This window comes from Lissotriton vulgaris, chromosome 3_1 (assembly GCF_964263255.1).
Source record: "Lissotriton vulgaris chromosome 3_1, aLisVul1.2, whole genome shotgun sequence".
NCBI classification, from domain to species: Eukaryota; Metazoa; Chordata; class Amphibia; order Caudata; family Salamandridae; genus Lissotriton; species Lissotriton vulgaris.
This window is the reverse complement of record NC_141689.1, coordinates 81,156,308-81,175,527: the sequence shown is the minus strand read 5'-3', so window position 1 is coordinate 81,175,527 and position 19,220 is coordinate 81,156,308.

Here is a 19,220-nt window from a genome sequence, read left to right as displayed (position 1 = left end):
ATTGGTAGAGCGAAACGATAGACGAGTCTTTTGGTGACGTCATGGATCATCGATACTTCAGTTAAGTATAAGTGGGGCGTCTCCCAGTAGTCCTTAGTTTGGTTCTTAGTTTGGTATCCCTTTGGGATCGCTTTGTTTGGAACTTGCAAGTGCCAAAGCCGAAGGACTCGTGTATTCACGAGACTATCGTATTCGATAATCCTTTGAAGTTTGAAGCTAGACTAGAGAGCGAAGATGCCTGGTCTTAGCAGACTTGGGAATTTGTTTTGTCTTGGTAGTAGTAAGAACTTCCGATTGGAGGACTCGTGTCCGGTTCCTCCGATTGGAACTCCGACCTATGAATTATATGTGAAGCATGGCGTAAGCCCTATCACATATAACGAAGTATGGATCCGATACACCCGAAAGGATGGTGTCTTAAAATGGCCACAATATGGTAGCTTTGACACAGAAATTTTGGATAATCTAGAAGTTAAACTTGTTAAGAAGAAAGTCCGGCCTGCGATGTTTGACTCTTTTCGCCTATGGCGCAAAGAAGCCAAACAGAGAGAACTGAAATTAGCAAAGAAAAAAAAACGAGAACGAGGTATGTCAATGGTACAAGCTGCTGTTACATTTAGGGATAATGAAGAAGAGCAAGAAAGCGAACAGATGAAACGAGTAAAGAAGTTAGCGGCAGATAGGAGCTATCCAGTTCTGCCGACTAAAGAACAGGAAGCAAGGTAGATCTTGAGAAAGATCTGTTAATGTCACATCTCCTGAGTTCGCCACCCCCTTATGCACAAAATGCTACGGCACCACCGCCACCAGTTGTGGCTGTACAACCTCCGATTATTGTGCCTCCTGTGATTCCTCCACAACCAGCTCCTTTTCCGTTGGTTACCATTCCTTTGGCGCAGCCTCCTCAGGGGCCGCCAACTTTGCCTTTGCCTGCTACTTCTACGTCTGTTCCTAATGCTCCTCCTGCTCCGACTCTGGATTCTTCCCTTATTCTTTCTTCTTCTCCTTCTACCAGACAGCGAATGACTGCTGCCTTTTCTGGTTTCTCTTCTCCTTAGCTGGGGTAATTGGGTATGTCCCCTGCTACAGAGTGTAGACAGTCACGCAGTCAATTGCCTGACTCTAGAGAGAAGGAGATATTGGATCGTTTTGCACATAAATGGGTTACAGACCCGATACAATATGATTTACAATCTATTATGGATGTCTTCCATCAGTGGGAAGCATCGAAGCAGAGATACGTCTTTGAGACAATGTGTGTTTTCCTTTGCGAGGAACTGGAGGAAGATAATTCAGAACGCGTTGTATGTCTGAGTTGTATCGTGTACGGTTCGAGTTTGCAAAGGGCACAATTGTAGGTTCTGATGTTAAGACAGCAGTTGCGAAATTGTTGTCGTTTAGGAGTGAGAGTGTTTCCCAGTCGTTGTTTGATTCTGAGGTTAAGTGAAAGGCAAGACAATACCCAATGAGAGAGGTTCCCCCGGTGTGGAAAGAGAAAGTGGCTGCTGGTCCAGGTAACAATCCGCCACTTGTACTGGCTCATTTTCAGCGCGTCTGGGTGCATGTTCCATGGAAGCGCGCTGATGTTTTAGCTATCAAACAGTCTTTACCTGATCCACGCAATAATCCAGCAGGGTACTATAAGGAACTGACTCAGACTGTAGGTTTGTGTATTATGAATTTGGCGGACATAGACATGTTGTTTGGTAATGTTGTTCCACAACCTATTTGGAGTAAGATTCGTCATATGGATCATGTGGCTGAATTGGGTGATACATGGGTTAATCTTAGGGATGCTGACACTAGACAAGTGGGAGGTGCTAAGCCTGAGGATCTGATTACTGAACTCCCTGATAAGATTATTACGTATATGAAGACTCTAATGCCCGAATTGCGGGTTAATTGCGACAAGTTGTCTGCGTGCAAGCAGAAAAAGGATGAAACTGTGTCTGACTTTTTCACGCGGTTTGAGGAGACTTTTGTAGATCATAGTGGTCAGGATATGTCTACGGAGGGTGGTCAGAGATTGTTTGTTGACAAATTTGTACATAATTTGCTCCCTGAACTGTGTAATAAGTTGAAGGATTCTGAGAGTGCTTGGGCTGTTTCCACGTCAGCACGATTTTAGCTACGGCCCAGTACTATGAGAATAGGTGTAAAGATGAGTTAGAGAAAGCAGATAAAAAGACTAAGGAATTGAAAACTAAAGTCCTTCTACAGCAAGCTTATCCACCTCATACTAATAGTCAGCGCGACTATCAGCAACCTCAGCAATATTCGAGGAACTCGCAAAGAAACAAGTCTTCTCAGCAGCGTTTACCGTCAAGTCCCAATCAGTGCGCGTATTGCAAAGAAGAGGGTCATTTCAAGAGTAGTTGTCCGGTCTTGTTACAGCGTACGAATGGTGCTTCTGATGCAAGAGGTTGAGGTGTTAAACAAGCTCCTAGAGGTAGGGGATGTGGAAATTTCCCCCAGAACGCTCGTTCTTTCCCGCCTCAGAATTCCATGAATAGTTTCGACCAGCAGAATAACGCGTTTACTAGGACGGCTCAGTACTATGCTGATGACTACTATGCAGAAAATGAGAATATGGAAGGTGATGATTGCTAGGACAGCCATGGACAAAGAGAGGGAGTTGTTTCAGTTCCAGTAGATCAGAGTGGACCTTATGTTGAGGTGATTACCTCAGGTGTGTCAGAGCCTTTTCTGTTGGATACTGGTGCTACAAAGAGTTCTATTATGCACTCAAAACTCCCTGGCGCACCTTTAGCTGGCGAAATGAACGTTTCAGTAGGTTTTTCTGGCGCCCCGGTTAGGAACCCAATTTCTACTCCTATGTCCCTTTCTGTTGGACCTTGTGAATTCGAAGCACCCCTTATTCTTACAACAGGTTGTGGTGAAAACTTGTTGGGATTGGATTTGTTGAAAAGATTATATGCGACTTTGTACTGTTCTCCTTCGGGAGTACAACTTACACTGGGTAAGAAAGTGGTTTCTCCAATGTATTTGTCAAAGGATAAAATTCTGACAGAATTGTCTTCTCTTCCGGATATTCTTTGGGCTACTGGACCTAATGATGTGGGTCTCTTGGAAATAGCGCCATATGTTGTAACACTGAAAGCCAATGTTAGAATGCCACGTATTCCCCAGTACAAAATCTCTAGCGAAGGTGAAAAGGCGTTGTTAGCGATCATTTATGATCTGATTGAGAAAGATGTAATTGAAGAGACAAGAGGCAACGTTTGTAATAGTCCTGTTCTGCCGGTTTTGAAGTGTACTGATCCTTCCCAGCCACCTGTTTACAGATTTGTGATCGATCTTAGGGAGGTCAATAAAATAGTTGTGCCGCAATTTCCCGTTGACCTGATATCACTGCCCTATTGACTATGATTCCAGCTTCAGCCACTTGGTTCTCAGTGATTGACTTGAAGAATGCTTTCTTCAGCATCCCGATTGCCGAGGAGAGCAGAGATATTTTTGGCTTCAGTTTAGGAGGCCGAAGTTTCCGCTTCAAACGCGCTCCTCAGGGCTATTGTGAAAGTCCATCAATATACAGTCAGGCTTTAAAAACACAGCTTGATACGATTGTTTTACCTGACGGCGCTACCCTCATTCAGTACGTTGACGATTTGCTGATTGCTGCAGATACTGAGGAGATTTGTAAAGAAGCCACATTGTCGTTGTTGCGTCATTTGTGTGATTTGCGCCACAAAGTCTCTCTTTCAAAATTGCAATATTGTCGACAAGAAGTAACCTACTTAGGTCACCTCTTATCGAAGGAGGGAAGGAAACTGACCCCAGAAAGAATACAGGCAATTGCAAAATTGAGTGTCCCAAGGACACAGAGAGAAGTGCGTGCTTTTTTGGGCATTACATCATATTGCAGACAATGGACACCAAATTTTTCCTTACTGGCCAAACCTTTGGTGGCATTAACTCGTAAAGATACACCGAATCCCATTCCATGGTCTGAAGAGTGTCAGAAAAGCTTTTCCGAATTGCGTGATGCATTGTGTTCGGCTCCTGTGTTGGGTACCCCCGACTACAGTAAACCTTTTACATTGTATGTCCATGAGAAAGAAGGTTGCGCATTGTCAGTTCTGAAACAGTCTTTTGGGGACAAACAGTGTCCATGTGCGTATTTTTCAGCGACTTTAGATCCGGTAGCTAAGGCGTTGCCAAGTTGCTTGAGAGCCACTGCGGCAGCAGCTGTTTCTATTCGACAGTCTGCTGGGTTAGTAATGAATAACATGTTAATTGTGATGGTCCCGCATGCAGTGGACATTTGTTAAATTGAACGAAGACACAGCACTTAACTAGTGCTCGATTGTCAGGGTATGAGCTGACACTGTTGGCAAGTCATGTGCACATAAAGAGGTGCAATACCTTAAACCCAGCCACACTGTTGCCGATTTCGGTTGAGACAGATGATGATAGTGAAGATCAGCATGACTGTTTTCTGAGAACCGAAGAAGAGACGAAAGGGAGAGTAGATCTTAGAGACACTCCTCTTTCGGAATGTGATGGTACTTTGTGGGTTGATGGTTCGTGTTTCAAGTTGCCGAATGGTGATACGACTGCAGCATATGCTGTTACGACTTTGCATACGATTGTTGAAACTGCACGTATCCCACACAATTCAGCACAAGCAGCAGAATTGATTGCACTTACAAGAGCGTGTGTGTTGGCGAAAGGAAAAGAAGTGAATGTGTACACGGACAGCCAGTATGCATTTGGTGTGGCTCACAGTTTTGGACGATTGTGGAAAGAACGTGGGTTCCTGACTTCGCATGGTGCTAAGATCCAGCATGGTCAGTTGGTGAATGAGCTTCTCGAGTCACTGACCTTGCCGTTACAAGTTGCGATTGTGAAATGCAGTGCACACAAAAAGGTTACAGATGATGTTGGTCGTGGAAATGCATTTGTGGATGAAGTTGCGAAAGAAACTGCTAGGAATGTAATGAGTCGAATCTATGTCGCATGCCCAGCGAGATGGATTGGTGATGTTGGTATGTGCGAAGATACGATTGAGAGCGTGAAATCCATTCAAGCTGAAGCCACAGAGAAAGAATTGAATGAATGGAGAGAAAGTAAGGGTAAATTGGATGCGAATGGTTGTTGGGTTGAATTGTCAGAGCATCAGAGATGGTTGTTACCCGATGCGTATGTGCTTGCAGTTATGTTATGTTATGTTAGGAGGTTCTTTTAAAGCGCACTGACACCGTGAGTTTCCTGGCGCTGATTGGGATTCAGTGAAATAGCAGATAGGGATTAACCAGATTGGGGGAAGAGCCAAGTTTTGAGAGATTTGCGGAAAAGGATGAGTGAGTTGACAGATTTGAGAGAGAGGGGAAAAGAGTTCCAAAGTGTAGGAGCAAGATGTGAGAAACTCCGACCTCCAACCCTCGCGAGTTTGAAGGAGGGGGTGGCAAGGAGATGAAGATGGGAGGATCTAAGATTGCGAGGGGGGCAGTACGGAGTGATAAGGGATTTCAGGAACCTAGGGGAGGGGCCAGTCAGGGATTTGAATACTATGCAGCCAATCTTAAAGGCTGCCCTGAGATTGACTGGGAGCCAATGCAGTTTGGCAAGGAGAGGCTTGGCCGACTGCCATTTTGGAATCCTGAAGACCAGTCGCGCTGCTTGGTTCTGAGCGATCTGCAGCCTGTAGAGCAAGGTTTTGGGCAGACCATGATATACGGAATTTGAGAAGTCCAAGCGGGAGAGGACCAAGGCCAGGATGACTTGGAGCAAAACTTCGGGGGACAGGAGATAAGCGACCTTCCTGATCCTGCGGAGCTGGTGCATACAGGAGGAGACCACCGCCCCCACCTGGGCTTTGAGTGAGAGTTCGGAGTCGATGATAACTCCCAGACTCTTTAAGGATGTCACAGGGGCGGGGGGAGGGCCAAGCTCTGTGGGCCAGAAGTGTGGACCCCAATGGATGGAGCTCTTGCCTGGAAGAAGGAGCTCTGTCTTTCCAGGGTTCAATTTGAGCTGGTTTTGGCTCATCCAGAGGAGAATGTGAGACATGACAGCGTGAAAGTTGGAGACAGCGGAGGGGGTAGAGAGAGGGAAGATGAGTTGTAGGTCGTCAGCGTAGTTGAAGACGGTGACGTCCCACTGCCTCAGAGAAAGAAGGAGGGGGCGAAGATAAAGATTGAAAAGAAGGGGGGACAAAGAGGAACGTTGGGGGACACCACAGGAGGAAGGTACTTTGGGTCCACGAAAGGTGCCCAGACTGACCGACTGAGACCTGCCGGACAGAAAGGAATGGACTCAGGCCAGCGCCGGACCCTGGAGGCCGGCTTGTTCGACACGGCGGATGAGAATGTTGTGATCCACCGTGTCGAACGCAGCCGACAGATCTAGCAATACCAGGGCCTGGGGGGTGCCCTTTTCAGCATTGCCTCTCAGAGTGTCGAGCACGGCCAAGATGACTGCCTCCGTGGAGTGGCCGGGTCTGAAGCCGGCCTGATTGGCCTCCAGGAAGTTCGAGCTTTCGACGAACTGTGAGAGGCTGGCCGTGACATGGGCTTCCAGAATTTTGGAAAGGTAGGGGAGAAGGGAAATGGGTCGGTAGTTAGCTGGTACCGAAGGATCAGCCCCAGGCTTCTTCAGAAGAGGCACAAGAACGGCCTCCTTGAAAGAGCCAGGCACCGTACCCGAGGAAAGAGAGGAATTCAGCAGAGGGAGAATACATTCGGGGAGGGTCAAGCAGATGTTTCGTAAAATGGAGGGGGGACAACAATCATCCGGGGAACCAGACTTGACCCGGGTGACTAGTTTCGCTAGGGTGGCGGAGTCAAGGGTAGGGAAGTGTGAGAGTGAGGAAGTATTGTAGGGGACAGGAGTGGTATCAGCGTCAGGAAGGGAGGCCGTGATGGAGTCCTTGATCATAACAATTTTGTCCACAAAAAAAGAACTGAGGGTGTTACAAGATTCCTGAGTGGGGGCCTGGGTGGGAAGAGTCCTGGTGTCAGTGGTGAGTTCCCCAATGAGTGCAGTGGTGACAATGGCTCATGGAATGGCTCATATCAGTGTGAAAGGGATCTGTAAGTTGTTGGCTCCAGTATGGCAAATGCTGGAATCCCTAAATGGGCAGAGAATGTGGTCAAGAATTGTAGGGTGTGTCTGAAATACAATCCTGGTAGGGGAACTCCAACTCCAGCTGGTCATTTTGTGCCTCCAACGTATCCGTTCGAGGTTTTGCAGCTAGATTTCATCCACATGGATAGGTGCAACAATTTGAAACACGTACTCGTTGTTGTTTGTGCCTTTTCAAGATGGGTCGAAGCATACCCTTTAAAGGACAATACTGCTTTGTCCACAGCTAAAGCCCTTGTCAAAGAATTTTTCCCCAGATTTGGAATGCCTAGAATGGTTTGGAGTGATAATGGGAGTGAATTTGTGGGTCGAGTGATGAAGAAAGTGTGTGAGGGGCTAGGCATTCAGCAAAAATTTCATGCTGCAAATCACCCCCAATCAGCTGGACTAGTAGAGTGCTATAATGGCACGTTAAAACTGAAACCGGCCAAGATTCAAGCGAGCACAGGTCTTAAATGGCCTGCCCTTGGCACTCCTATCAACGAGAATGACTGTTCACTCTAGAGTGGGACTTAGTCCCTATTAAATTGTGTTCGGCCGCCCGGCCAACATATGGGGAGTGCCAAGGCCCACCAGGTTTAGCGAAATCGAACACCCTGTACTGCTTGATTATCTGAATGAATTGACAGCTAAATTGCGTGTTTTACACCAACAGGTCTACTACACTCTACCTCAGGCCTCTGAAGCTCCAGGACATCCTATCGATCCTGGATCCTACGTGCTGGTTAAGAATTTCCAGCGAACAAAGAATGACCAGCCCCGGTGGATCGGCCCTCATCTAGTTCTTCTCTCGACAAGATCAGCTGTTCGAGTGGAAGGAAAGAAACACTGGATCCACGGCATTCATTGTAAGAGGGTCCCACTGCCTCTTCCGTACGACCGGTGGGTCCATGAGGGGATCGCTGACTCTGAAACTGAGATCTTGCCTCGTTTCCTACCTTTTAGCGATGCACGTGTAAAGGGAACAACTTCTGAAAAGGAAAGCGACAACATTTTGCAAGAAGCTGTGCCTCCGTCAATTCGATTGAACACTACAGAGCCTGAACTATTATTCCAAGACCAGACAGCACCTGGCAGAAACTGTTACAATTTAAGGCCAAGAACTATGACTATGGACAAATAAAATATTTCTTTTTTTTTATTTTTGACTGTGCAGCTCTCTTATCCGAGAAACTTGCTTATTTTTGTTTTTTGAACCGCCATCTGGTTCTGCTGCTAGGGTCGCGGTTGCTCAAGTCTTGTGAGTGCAGCTGGAGACGGTTAGGTCGACAGTTCTAGTTGTTCTAAGGGAGTTACCCTGGACTGACAGAAGCACTCTTCAGCAGAAACAACCTACCACTGCGGGCAGCAAATTAGAGAGGATGGAGTTTTCTGAGATGGAGAGACCTGCCAAACGAATGAACTTTAAAGATAAAATGTGTAAATTAATGTCAAAGAAGAGATCGTTGATATGTTGTATTTTTATGTTGTTTGGTGTCATGATATTTTTAATAGGATATGTTTTATACACTTTTCAAGTTTCATTTGTACCTCCTCCTACTGTTTCCTCGCACTCTTTTCACCCCCTGCCTGAACATGAGTCCTCTAGAAGATTAGAGTTTATTAATAACTCCTTCATTCAGCTTTTGCACCAACATCAATTAGTAGTAAACACAACTAACTGCTGGGTGTGTGGTCTTATGCCGCATACGACAGACAAGGGTATCTGATACCTGGTCTTACCATTTAGCTACAATGGTTCATTATGGGCGTTTCAAACAATGTTCATATTTGCCATTGAACCATATTCCCCACATTCCACGAAAAGTAACTCAAGCAACAAAGCATTAGTAGTAGGAATTGCAAATATGAGCAGAACAATTGACTCGTACAGAACGATTCCTAAAGATTAGTTGCAAGCTTATGTTAAATGGAATATGACGAAATATGGAGTTGCTTTAAGTGAGAACCAGCGAGCAAAGAGATCCTCCTCTATTTGGATTGCACCCCATCAGGGTCACTTATGTCTGCAAGGTAATGGCAAAAATCCCAAAGCTCAGTTGGGGAAGAGCGTCTGCATGGAAACATATGTGTTTGCATCTCAAAATTCCCCTTCGTTCCTAGCAGCTAAGGGTACTTATTTCATCTGCCATGATAGAGCCTATACATGGTTGCCCCTGACTTCTCGGGCACATGTTTTGTCTCGTTCCTGTTGCCTCCCACCTACACAGCCGCGGCAGATTACCATAGGACAAGGATAGTTAGAGGTGTCATCGGTAATGAAGACACTGCAGGACAAGATTCAGAGATTTTGCAAAAGGTTTTCTGCCATTTTGGGGCCGATGGTGAACAGTAGGAACATAAGGCAATTGATTAGGGTGGTTGAGTCCACTGTAGTTGAAACTGCTGGTGCCCTTAGTAATTTGACTGCTGAGCTCCAGTCGGATCGCCTTATGACTCTCCAAAACAGGGTCGCATTAGATGTCATACTTGCAGACTGTGGTGGGGTATGTAAAGTGATCCAATCAAGTTGCTGCATTTTCATCCCCGATAACGCTCCGACAGTATACCAGGCCATCTCCAAACTGCATAAGATCTCTGAATCCATTCACGTGGATGAAGGAGACTGGTCCTTGACGGGGTGGTTCTGGGAACTGATATTTGCCTGGGGATGGAAGATTCTGATAGTCATTGGGATGATCTTAGCCATCCTTTTCCTGTTCTGTCTGTGTGTACAGTGTGCTCCTGCAATATGTGGCCTCTGTGCTACATCATGTGTAAGGAAACCTGTATCAAGAAACAAACTAAGTAATAGGATGATGCTGCAGCAACATCTAAATGACTTCATGAATACAGACCTGGACTCAGATTAGCGTGAGTATAGGTTATTGCACTCATGTCATAAATAACATCGTATCATGACGATTTTGGTACTAGCAGACCGGTAATGACTTAAATACTATACATAAACAGTTTGGTCATGATCGAGTGACGAAATCACCCTCAAATCGAAGTTTTCGTCTTGAACCCTCGGGTTCCATTTTGTGAGCGGCAGCCATTTTGTGATTGCCCTCACATAGTCAAATAACTAAGGCCGAATTCGATCTGAAGGACACGTACACCTTTTCTGACTCCTCTGTGACCTGGACGAGCTGACTCCACTGCCTCAAGCCAAACCTGTTCGGGCAGTTCCTTTCCCAGTGGTCGAATGAGATTAGTATCAAGGCACAACATGTCATAAACCTTTCATCGCATACAAACCATGCCTAATCTTGCACACACCTGTCCCTGTTTCTTGTTTTATGATTTGATTTACGAGGAGGAGGTGCCCGATTTTATTGGAGGTCCGTCGATATCTGATGGAAATGCTGGACCTTGCCGGGTAATTTATTATGGACTGGACGAACTGAAATGTGGGCTTGTCATCATGACTCTGCTTTTTCTTTTGTTGCGAAAATATGTGTATGGTCAACTGTAAAATAAGGAATGTTTGCCTGAAGCTTATTATTTTGTATAAAAAGAGAAGGCTGGCTTTGTAAATTCGAGCAGTCACCTGAGAACAAACATGCTGTTGTACTTCTAGGATACCTGTTACTGGCTGCAGCCAATAAATAGGATCTTTGACTTCACCTAGAAGACTCTGTGTTTCTGTAGTCTGAAACAGGAAGGACTCGAGGTCTTTGGGTGTTCTCCCTGGCACCGCCGGGTCCATAAAAACCCGGTACCTCAAGGGCTTTAGCAGAATGACTGCACCTCTGCCACTTAACTGATATGTGGAGGGCACTGAACTAAGAGACACGGATCTATTCCTTGTATTCCCCACCGCATTGCCTGCATGTCCGTAATGACTACTTTGTGAGATCAGCTGCAATGATTCCCAGTTACCACCGAATAGATTGCCTAGTCGGATGCACTCAGACCATAACCCTCATCTTCCCCAGAGGAAGTGGGAAGAAACTGGAGAGGTCAGGTATCTATGGCGCCTACAGCCGCCAGTGCTCAAAGATCCGCTCTTCCGGGCATCATTGGGCACCACTAATAACACTTTCTTCCAAACAAATTCACTCGGTCGGCGATAAAAGGGTAGAATGGGAAACACTTAAAGTTGTAGTGATGGGAATGTATTTGGGTCATGGCTGGGGCATCCGACAGCAGCTGGATGGAAATGTAGCACACCTCGAAAACTCGTTCCTTCAATTGGAGTCTGGCACAGTGATGAATCCAGACGGCGTGCGTAAATTAGGTGAGGGGAGATGTGAGCATGAGGAAGTAATGGAACTGCTGCGATGCCTAAATGATGTTGCGCACTCCACTCGCCAATTACTGCAGTGGACAGAGCAGGCTAATTTCTGGCTTGGCTGAACAGGCAGTAACAAACATGACAACCGAACCTCTCACAGAGCTCGATGTCTTGGCACCTACTGACAACTCAGTGGGAGATACACTAAGAATTAGTCAAACACTACACAACTTTGTACAAAACTGTTATAAATGGAGACCCAGAGCTGCTGGTGGCCTTCCTTTCCCCTATCTCCCTGCCAACTGTGGCCGTGTTGCAGCAGGCAGAGCTGGAGGAGCCGATCATGCTTCTTGAGGTCTAAGCAGTCATAAAAGTAGGTAAGACACCTGGTCCGATGCTGTATGAAAAATCACCGGAGGCGTCCATCCTCCTGGCGATGCTTCATGAGTCTCTACTCATGTCATTGCCCAAACCAGACAGGAATCCTGAACTGCTGAGTTAAAATTATCCATTAGCACTTTTAAACACCAACTGCAAGACCTTGGCAAAAAAACTGGCAGAATGATTGGCTCCTCTGGTGCCACAATTGGTACACGCCGATCAAAATGGCTTTGTACCAGCTCGCAACACATCCATAGACCTACGCTGCTTCTTCCAAGTAGCTAAATATTCTGCAGAAAGCTGGCAGCATTCTGGTTGCTTAGTGCTAGACCTGGAGAAAGCATTCAATACACTAGAATGGGAGTTCCTGTTCATCACCCTATCCAGGTATGGACTAGGCGTCCACTTCCTTCGTCTTATCAGATTATTTTATACCCTTTCCACCGTCGAAATCTAGACAGGCACTCACATGTCAGAATCAGTACCCATCAATTGTGGCACCAGGTAGGGATGCCCGCTGTGCCCACTACTGTTCTCCCGGGTCATAGAACCATTGGCAGAAATCCTTCGACCAGGTGGGGAAGAATGGGGGATCCCTCAAGACAATAGGACACATGCGGTGCCCCTATAAGCCGATTATCTGCTTTTATATCTTCAAGACATAAGGGAACCACGCGATACCATAGCAAAGACCCTATCTGACTTTGCGTCCCAGTCTTGCCTGTGAATAGATTGGGCAAAGGTATGCCTATACCCATTTGCTATATCCACCTCTGACCCAGCACTGGTAGTCAAAGGTACTGGGGTTCAATGGCAGTCTTCTGTGTTTCGCTACCTAGGTGTCAGTATTCATCACCAACCAGAGGAACTACCGGAGGGGAACCACATGTGGGCAATCAGACGGCCTTCTGGCGCACCCTCCCCCTACAGTCATGAGACACATAGCGCTCCTTATGATGGTTATCCTCCCAAGGCTATTATACTTCTTCACTAATCTACCACTCTATATTCAGCCCCCAGTTTTTCGCTCATTGGAGCGCACCATGCGAGAAAATATTTGGCATGGCTCACGATGCGGGGTTGCATTATCTAAACTATTCTTACCAACCGGTCGGGGGGGGCTTGCAGTGTCCAACATGGAACATTAAGCAATACTCCAATGGATAGCCAGGTGGGTCAATGGGCTATTCTTGGAAGACATGGCCCTGCAACTACCAGAAAGGACACACTTGTTAATTGTAAGTCTATTTCACCCTGGGAGGAAGGGTGCAATACCTACCTAGCTGATGGTAGAAGTGGCTTACAGATGCTTCCATCGCAGTCTATGCCTCACGAGCAGTAAGATTTCATACGTACCTTCCTTGCCTATATAGGGCACACTAAGAGGGCAGCACGCTACTACCGGGGCGGACCTTTCTGCCTGAGGGGAGGCAGGATTACAGACATTAGTAGACCTATATTGTGATGGACAGTTGACACCCTTTGATGTCCTAGCAGATGAGGCTGGCCTACTGCGGGGCCAATTCCTACTACATACCTCGCTGATATTGGCACTGTAAGCAATATGGGGGGGGGACATATGACAAGAACCCACAACACACCTCACCATCCAATACATACATGTGATGGGCACGGGGAGTCATCTCACAAAGTGGTTCGCTGACTCGCTCAGAACTCACAAGGAGCAATCACTGACATCCTTCAGGCAACACTGGGACACTGATCTTCACCAGCCGTGTACAGACCGAGAAAGGGCGGCCATAATAAAAGGGCCCATTCACATCCCCCGAAATGCCAGATTTCTCCTCATACAATATTTTATAGTACACAGGGCATACCTGACACCGGCCAAGGCAAAAAAAAACAATGCTCTCACTCCTTAATAGGAGGCTGTTATCCATTTCCTATCAAACTGCACCGGACGCACAATAGAAAGCGCCTAGGAAGTATGCATACTGGGCCTCTACCGCTGATCCAAAAAGCACAAAGCACAATGGAAATTATGATATGTATTAGCGCTCACATCTATCTAGAGCTAGAGTGCCTATGTGATCCGATTATGTTCATCACTGAAGCATGCAGATGTGTAATACCTGTTATTAAACCGAAAATTAATAAAGAAATGTAAACAAAAAAAGGGGTTGACACAGTCAATCATAAACACCTAGTCTTGCCTCCATGGGATTGATGACTCCCTAGCTGACATCGCTGGTGTCATGATGCAGAAGGAAAAATAACACCAGGCTTGAAATCTTAGACCAGTGATGTTGTCAGGCAGCTGGAAGCCATAAATCCATCCATCCAGTTCTTGGAAAGAGGACTGGAGGCCTTAGGTCATTGTTTGGAGGCCAAGATGGATTCCTATATGGCATCAACGAGTGCCCTCAATAGCCACATTGTTGCTTTGTTGTCGAGCCAGCAAGCCCTTGCCAGGACTACTATGCTGCCTCGCTGGCATTCACATGTGTTATTGGGAACATGGGAATTACATCTTCAGCCTCTGACGTTTTTGTTTTAGAGTCAAGTAACTTCACTCATCTGTCTCCCATTCCAACACCAGATCTTTCAGGGGAAGCAGAACACTCATCAGAGGAGGACGTTGTACAGTCTCACAGTTTCTGGACCAGAGCATCCGGATACACATTTCTGAATGTCCCCTGGCCAGTTTTACGGTCTGTCCTGTGTAGGACATCATGGCACCGTCTTTGGAACCCAGTGCAGTACTCAATGTTTGTGCAGTAGCTGATCTTGTTCACATGTTCTCATAAACAAATCTGCAACATTTGCTAATGGCAATGTATTCCTCCACACCTATTACTTGTCACACATGTAAATGTGAAGTCACATTTCTATCTGCATGCATTTGGAAGCACAGAACATTGTAATTTGGCACTAAGTGTTGTTTGTTAAAGAGTATACTTCTCATACGATGTAATGTGAGGATCTGAACCTGCTTAATAATGAAAAATGTAAAAACACATTCTCAATTTTGTATGGTCGAATCTCAAAAGTCTTCGTACATAAGGCAAAACAAAAACACCAAAATCCTACATTAATCACAAGAAGAGGGACCTAATGTTAATTGCACATGATATCTTTGTATGTGCAACTACAGTAATCACATCCATTGCAATGGTATAATGAGCAATGTGTAGTATCCCTATGGAAAGTTAGAGTGAATCAACAAACCTCATCCACTTGATTGACACACAGTGAGATTATTGCAAAGCACACACATCTTAACCACCTATAAAAGGGATGTGTGAGGTATGTGATCTAAAAACACTGTTCCACTGATCCATATAAATGCTGCGAAGTAAATATGCCAACATCATTATATAATTTGAATACCTCACTGTTTAAACAAAGGTTTATCAACAATACATCACTCTAGAGGTTTTTACCAATACTAGCTAGATACCCATGCCCTTATTGCTCATGGATTTGAATTGTAGGACAACACAATAGCTTGAATGACAAATACCAAGACATGCAAGGGCACCTTGTGTGGCCCTGTGTGTCATGGTGAATGTGGAGTAATGCAACACAGCCCAAAATAGCAAACACATGTCACTCAGCCCCAGAGAGGCATCATGTGTTGAGGGTGAGTGCATCCACAAATCAAGACATGAAATCATTCGCGCACACACATTTTGCATAAGTGGCTGTCCAGGGAACTTGTAACAATATTACACTTCACCAGGGGACAGCAAATGAGGAGCTATATGGCTAAAACGTCGTGTGTCCTCTTTCAAGTCAGCTACATTATGTAGCACACTTAGCAAAAAGTAAATGTCTATGAGGATACATTTTGTTCTGGCAGGTGTGACTTCCTGGACAAAAATAATCTAGCCAACAACAAAGGCCCCCTTGTCCTATGGTGCAAGGGTCTCAGCATTAATGCTAGGCAGCTGCTTGTGTCCCAGCACAGGCAGAGAGCAGCAATCTGTAGTATCATGTTAAATCCAACACTTACCTGCCCTCTCCCTTTCCCTCAGGGAGCTACAGTGAGGAGACTGCCTGTGTTGTGCTGTGTGACAAATCAAACACTGAGCCCCATTTCCAGTTTTTAAAGTATGGATATTGGTCTATACATAACTCTAATGTGAGGAAGAGCTACAGTTTTCCAGAGGCCGCATTTTTCCCGGTTGTTAACACCAGAACCTGGCCTGCTATGGGAATTCACAAGGGCATATTATCAAGCCCATTATCGCCATTTTAGTTTCCTGCCGATAAAAGCGGCGATAATGTCTCACCATGAGTTATGTATTCATATAGGAAACGTTATATCTAAAAACTCTACCTAACCCTATCTAACCTATACTATAATTAAAACTATCCTATACTACAGAATCTAGAGCCAGATGTAGGTAATCTCAATTTACCTATTCTTAAATACCGAATTGTACCGATTCAGTATTTAAGAATAGGTAAATGGGATGTAGAAAATTTTTCAGTAAAAATTACAGAATCGGTAAGATTCAATCATTAAGAATCGGTATTTATTGATTCGGTATTTACCGAATCGGTAAATACCGAATCAGTAATTCCCATTCATTCCTATGAATATATATTCCTGGAGGCCCATAGGAATGAATGGGAATTACAGATTCGGTAAATATCGATTTGGTAAATACCGAATCAGTAAATACCGAATCAGTCATAGGGGGAACCCTTTCAAGGGTGGCAGGGTGTCACATTGACACCCTGTTGCACCCCTGAATAGTGCATGGGTGCACATGTGGCACACATACATGTCCTAAGGACATGTATGTCTGCCACATGGCACTGTTAAAAAAGCACAAAATTGCTTTTTTAACGGTTTTCGTTATTTACCACCAACTTGTTGTTGGTGGTAAATAACGAATCCTTACAAGTGAAAAGCACTCACTTAAGTGCCTCCTACATTAAGGATTCATTAATTTACCGAATCAGTATTTAAGAATTCGGTAATTTACCGATTCCTTAAATTACCGATTCGGTAAATTACCGAATCCTTAAATTAGGCCCCATACATCTCAAATGCCTAATACCGGTCGGTAACGGCTTAAATTCGGTAATTTTGTCCATTAACGACGGTTATTAGGCTTCCTACATCTGGCCCTTAATGCTTAACCTATGTTAACCTATCTTAACCACTATTAACACATGACAAGATAAACATTAACCACCCCCACCTTTAATACACATAGGTCAGTGAAATACAAGCATAAACTATATCTTAAACATATACTACCTACACAGATAAGCCAGATTTTTTTTATAGCACAAAACATTCACCCCTACCAACTAAATCGCTAACCATATTAAAAACGTACTTCAAAAATACTACATAAAAACATCTTACTTAACTACATCTAACCTATACTAAACCTAAATTTACACTAGACACTACCTAACTATGAACACTTAAAATACTAATTTAAAAGGTAGTAAAAACAGGGAAGGGGATGTCCAGAGAGGGAGACCTTGGCTCAGATCTGTGTGGCACTGTTCTGGTGTGCCTCCTGGCTCATCAACAGTATTACACTCTATCTCTTCTGTTACTTTGCCATCTTGGCAATTATCCTGTCCATACGATCAAACCTTTTGACAGGAGTAAAGTACAGTTTGTTGGTTGTTGCACCTCCTTTTGCCTTAGCCCTGTAACTTGCGGCTGCTGGCCACCTGAGAGTCTAGGGGTGGGCTGAGACCTGCTTTGCAGGTGAGTGCTCCCCTGGCTGATGTTGCTGGGGGTGTCTTCTTGGCCTGTGACTTGGATGATTTACCTCATATGTCTGCTGCCTTCTCCTTCTCACAGGTATGCCCCGTCTTACAGAATGCACGTGCGATTTTGCAGAGGTGCCCATATCGTGCCCATCTGAAGGCTACAGTTTTAGCCATGTCTGCTGAAGTGAGCTAGAGAGAAAATCAAACTTCAAATTAGGCCAGGTTTTGTATGTACATTACGTAATACAAAATATAACTGACTTTGTTATGAAGTTATAAGTACAGGTTTTTGTCTGCTGAAGTGCAGGTCCATAAATACACGTATAGAGAAATATTCAACAAACCATCATTATGACATTTCCAAGTACAAAGTGTCAATCTATCTCGGTTGAGGTCAGTGTCGGTGCACCAAATTCTCTTTAGTCACAATAAACAACCAGACATTTCACTCGTCCCAGTGATCCACACACATACTGGTGTATTAATAAAAAAATAATACCCATGGGCCAGATATGTAAGCTTTTGGTGTTGTTCTTGCATGATGCAAGGGTGGGCTAATTGAAAGCGAAACCTAAGTGAGATGTGTTAAGGTAAGCAAGGGCAGCTTTTATAGCTCTGCATATCTTGAGTAATCTGGAGTTACGCAAGGTAGCGCAAATTGCTGACTTGCCTTACTCTGCGGCAGGGAGCCATTCCACAGGTGGTGGATGGTGTCTCACTGCATCAACACGTTTATTTTGGTGGCTTCCTAGATTTAGCATCAGTGCTAGACCTAGAAACGTGTCAAACTGCATCAAGTCCACAGGTGAACCTAAACCAGGGGAAATCATCTCATTTCGCTTTGTTGTTACCTCATTCTCCCTGTAGCACACAGCAAAGAGGAGAAAGCCTCTCAGGAGTGTGTTTGTGAAAGAAGGTGTCCCTACTTGTGCACAAATGATTTTGCCAACAATGCAGGCCCCCTTGCACCATGATGCAAGGGTGTCTGCATTGGCACTAGGCAAGCAAACCTGCCCCACCACTAGGAAATGACAGGAATGCACTGCAAAATGGAACCCTGTGCACTCCTGACCTTTCCCTTTCAGGCACTGCAGCCACTGTGTCCCACTGCATGGAATCTTGAGAAAAATGCCACACTGGTTAGATACTGCCATAACGTTGCATTAATTTGACAATATAGGGGAATTCTAGTGCATATGTCCTGCTGGCTAAACTCAGGCCAATTAATTTGAATCCATGCAGTGAGGCCTACTGGAGCTGCATAGGTTTTTCTAAAGTGATATTGCCCCTCTGAGCTCTATCAGATACCTGAATAACTGAGATATGCCGGCTGCCATCCGCGGTAGAGCTGATAGGTCACAGCACAAGTTCCCCGACATGTGGTATCTGTCCTCACAATGTGCATAAGACAGGCTGAGAGCTATTGTTTTGAAGCAAAGTTTGCATCGAGACATTAGCTACCCTACATCCATGCAGCCTCTAGGGCATTGGTGTAATGGGGTCCCTGTCACTCAATTCTACATAGGTCTGACATGGACACCTCTAATGGAGGGTCAATACCTCTGGACATGATAACAATAGCTATACCTCAAGTAAGTGGTAATAGTGAGTATTTGGATGACATAGAAATGTCTCACACCTCTGCGGCAACACATAGTGAGATGTCAGGTGTAGTTTTTATAAGTTGTAATCAAGATACATCAGGCACATTTCCAGCATCTATCTGTTGCGCAATGATTGCAATATGAAGGCTAACCTGGTGACACTGTAATGAATGTCTAAGCGGGGTGTAGTTAGGTATCAC